Below are 4,700 nucleotides of genomic sequence, written 5' to 3'. Positions count from 1 at the left end.
GAATGTGTTGTTGGATTCTGTTTGCTAGTATTTTGTTGAGGATTTTTGCATCTTTCTTCATCAGTGATATTGGTCTGTAATTTTCTTTTTTTGTAGTGTCTTTGTCTGGTTTTGGTATCAGGGTGATGGTGGCCTCACAGAATAAGTTTGGGAGTGTTCTTCCTCTGCAACTTTTGGAAGAGTTTGAGAAGGATGGGTGTTAGCTCTTTTTTTAATGTTTGATAGAATTCACCTGTGAAGCCATCTGGTCCTGGACTTTTTTTGTTGGAAGATTTTTAAACACAGTTTCAATTTCATTACTTGTGATTGGTCTGTTCATATTTTCTATTTCTTCCTGGTTCAGTCTTGGAAGGTTACACCTTTCTAAGAATTTGTCCATTTCTTCCAGGTTGTCCATTTTATTGGCATAGAGTTGCTTGTAGTAGTCTCTTAGGATACTTTGTATTTCTGCAGTGTCTGTTGTAACTTCTCCTTTTTAATTTCTAATTTTATTGATTTGAGTCCTCTCCCTCTTTTTCTTGATGAGTCTGGCTAATGATTTATCTTCTAATGATTTGTTTATCTTCTCAAAGAACCAGCTTTTAGTTTTATTGATCTTTGCTATTGTTTTCTTTGTTTCTATTTCATTTATTTCTGCTGTGATCTTTATGATTTCTTTCCTTCTGCTAACTTTGGGTTTTGTTTGTTCTTCTCTCCTTCCTTTAGGTGTAAGGTTAGAATGTTTATTTGAGATTTTTCTTGTGTCTTGAGGTAGGCTTGTACTGTTGTAAACTGCTGTAAACTCTTAGAACTGTTTTTGCTCTATCCCATAGGTTTTGGATCGTCATGTTTTCATTGTCATTTTTCAATAGGTATTTTTTGATTTCCTCTTTGATTTCTTCAGTGATCTCTTGGTTATTTAGTAACGTACTGTTTAGCCTCCATGTGTTTGTGTATTTTACGTTATTTTCCCTGTAACTGATTTCTAATCTCATAGCATTGTGGTCAGAAAAGATGCTTGATGATTTCAATTTTCTTAAATTTACTGAGGCATGATTTGTGACCCAAGATGTCATCTATCCTGGAGAATGTTCCATGCGCACTTGAGAAGAAAGTGTAATCTGCTGTTTTGGGGTGGAATGTCCTATAAATATCAATTAAATCTATCTGGTCTATTGTGTCATTTAAAGCATCGGTTTCCTTATTTATATTCATTTTGGATGATGTGTCCATTGGTGTAAGTGAGGTGTTAAAGTCCCCCACTATTAATGTGTTACTGTCGATTTCCTCTATTATAGCTGTTAGCAGTTGCCTTATGTATTGAGGTGCTCCTAAGTTGGGGGCATATATATTTATAATTGTTATTTCTTCTTGGATTGATGCCTTGATCATTATGTAGTATCCTTCCTTGTCTCTTGTAACATTCTTTGTTTTAAAGTCTATCTGATATGAGTATTGCTGCTCCAGCTTTCTTTTGACTTCCATTTGCATGGAATATCTTTTTCCATTCCCTCACTTTCAGTCTGTATGTGTCCCTAGGTCTGAAGTGGGTCTCTTGTAGATAGCATATATATGGGTCTTGTTTTTGTATCCGTTCAGCAAGCCTGTGTCTTTTGGTTGGAGCATTTAATCCATTCACGTTTAAGGTAATTATCGATATGTATGTTCCTATGACCATTTTCTTAATTGTTTTGGGTTTGTTTTTGTAGGTCCTTTTCTTATCTTGTGTTTCCCACTTAGAGAAGTTCCTTTAGCATTTGTTGTAGAGCTGGTTTGGTGGTGCTGAATTCTCTTAGCTTTTGCTTCTCTGTAAAGCTTTTGATTTCTCCATCGAATCTGAATGAGGTCTTTGCCGGTGGAGTCATCTTCGTTGTAGCTTCTTCCCTTCATCACTTTAAGTATAACATGCCACTCCCTTCTGGTTTGTAGACGTTCTGCTGAGAAATCAGCTGTTAACCTTATGAGAGTTCGCTTGTATGTTATTTGTCATTTTTCCCTTGCTGCTTTCAATAATTTTTCTTTGTCTTTAATTTTTGCCGATTTGATTACTGTGTGTCTCGGCGTGTTTCTCCTTGGGTTTATCCTGTATGGGACTTTCTGTGCTTCCTGGACTTGAGTGGCTATTTCCTTTACCATGTTAGGGAAGTTTTCGACTATAATCTCTTCAAATATTTTCTCAGGTCCTTTCTCTCTCTCTTCTCCTTCTGGGACCCCTATAATGCGAATGTTGTTGCATTTAATGTTGTCCCAGAGGTCTCTTTGGCTGTCTTCATTTCTTTTCATTCTTTTTTCTTTATTCTGTTCTGCAGCAGTGAATTCCATCTTTCTGTCTTCCAGGTCACTTATCCATTCTTCTGCCTCAGTTATTCTGCTATTGATTCCTTCTAGTGTAGTCTTCATTTCAGTTATTGTATTGTTCATCTCTGTTTGTTTGTTCTTTAATTCTTCTAGGTCTTTGTTAAACATTTCTTGCATCTTCTCCATCTTTGCCTCCATACTTTTTCCAAGGTCCTGGATCATCTTCACTATCATTATTCTGAATTCTTTTTCTGGAAGGTTGCCTGTCTCCACTTCATTTAGTTGTTTTTCTGGAGTTTTATCTTGTTCCTTCATCTGGTACATAGCCCCTTGCCTTTTCATCTTGTCTATATTTCTGTGAATGTGGTTTTTGTTCCACAGGCTGCAGGATTGTAGTTCTTGCTTCTGCTGTCTGCCCTCTGGTGGATGAGGCTATCTACGAGGCTTGTGCAAGTTTTCTGATGGGAGGGACTGTTGGTGGGTAGAGCTGGTTGTTGCTCTGGTGGGCAGAGCTCAGTAAAACTTTAATCCACTTGACTGCTGATAGGTGGGGCTGGGTTCCCTCGCTGTTGGTTTTTTGGCCTGAGGCGACCCAACACTGCAGCCAACCCGGGCTCTTTGGTGGGGCTAATGGCAGACTCTGGGAGGGTTTACGCCAAGGAGTACTTCCCAGAATTTCTGCTGCCAGTGTCCTTGTCCTCACGGTGAGACAGAGCCACCCCCGCCTCTGCAGGAGACTCTCCAACAGTAGCAGGTAGGTCTGCTTCAGTCTCCTATGGGGTCACTGTTACTTTCCCTGGGTCCCGATGCACACACTACTTTGTGTGTGCCCTCCAAGAGTGGAGTCTTTGTTTCCCCCAGTCCTGTAGTCAAATCCCGCTAGCCTTCAAAGTCTGATTCTCTAGGAATTCCTCCTCCCGTTGCCAGACCCCCAGGTTCAGAAGCCTGATGTGGGGCTCAGAACCTTCACTCCAGTGGGTGGACTTCTGTGGTATAAGTGTTCTCCAGTTTGTGCATCACCCACCCAGCAGTTATGGGATTTGATTTTATTGTGATTGTGCCCCTCCTACCATCTCACTGAGGCTTCTCCTTTGTCTTTGGATGTGGGGTATCTTTTTTGGTGAGTTCCAGTGTCTTCCCGTAGATGATTTTTCAGCAGTTAGTTGTGATTCCAGTGTTTTCGCAAGAGGGATTGAGAGCAGGTCCTTCTACTCCGCCTTTTTTTTTTTTTTTTTTTTTTTGCGGTACACGGGCCTCTAGCTGTTGTGGCCTCTCCCATTGCGGAGCACAGGCTCCGGACGTGCAGGCTCAGCGGCCATGGCTCACGGGCCTAGCCGCTCCACAGCATGTGGGATCTTCCCAGACCGGGGCACAAACCTGTGTCCCCTGCATCGGCAGGCGGACTCCCAACCACTGCGCCACCAGGGAAGCCCTACTCCACCTTCTTGAACCAATCTCCCTCATTGTTTTTTAAATCTGTAAAATTACATAGTCAAAGCAGTCTCATCAGTGTTTGCTCTATGGAATTTTATCGACAGGTTCTTCCTTCCTGCCCCAGGCCAAGATCTGAGTCCCAGCCTCTTGATTTCTCCACGTACCCTCCAGGTCTGTGCCTAACATTTACAGGGTCTGTGGCAAGGATATAAGTGGAGACCTATGTACCACAATTATGAATATTTGTAAGTACAAGCCAACCTAAGAAGCTGTCAGGTAGAATCTATTCTATCCAACCGACCTTAACAAATACTCCCTCAGAACCATGTGGAAGGCCAAGTTTGAAGTTAAAATTCTTGGGTGCTTAGAACTTCTGTGCCCGATTGTGTTATTGCAGAGAGCTCTGGTCCCCGGTCCATGAACCATTCTCTTTCTCTTCTTACCTCTAGGTCCCCTCATGGCCTCAAACTCCCAGGCCACATGTCCAAGCTCCATTTACACACCTCCAAATAGCCACCCCTTGGACATATTTTGGGCCTAGGGGCATGCATGTGGTGACACATTCTGAGCTACTCAAGACTGAGGACAAGACCCACCCAGACCCTAGAAGCAGGCTCAGATCCCTTGGGAATTCCAGGGCCATGTCTAAGTGCTGAGGAGGCCTACAGGTGGTCACTGTCCATTCGTCTCCGTAAGTCCTCACCCCATGGGGAGGGCTGGGGCCAGCGGAGAGGCAGGAGCCAAAGTCCACTAAAGCATGGAGCCCAGAGAAGAGACCCTCTTTCTCAAGCCCAAAAGAACTATTGCCTGCCCCTAGAAGTGTTCACAGAAGCGATCCTAGGACATAGACAAAATTCAGAACTCAAGCCCAGTCAGTCACTTACTGAACAGAAGAGAGCAGTAAGGAGAAAGAATCACAGGGTCCATGGTAAACCCATGTGTTAGACAAGCAAACAGTGAGGGAAAGCAGCTAAGTAGACCCCAAATTC

Source organism: Mesoplodon bidens (assembly GCF_964165515.1).
Source record: "Mesoplodon bidens genome assembly, chromosome: 8".
In the NCBI taxonomy this organism is placed as follows: domain Eukaryota; kingdom Metazoa; phylum Chordata; class Mammalia; order Artiodactyla; family Ziphiidae; genus Mesoplodon; species Mesoplodon bidens.
The sequence above is the reverse complement of the archived record's forward strand: the minus strand, read 5'-3'. Positions refer to the sequence as shown.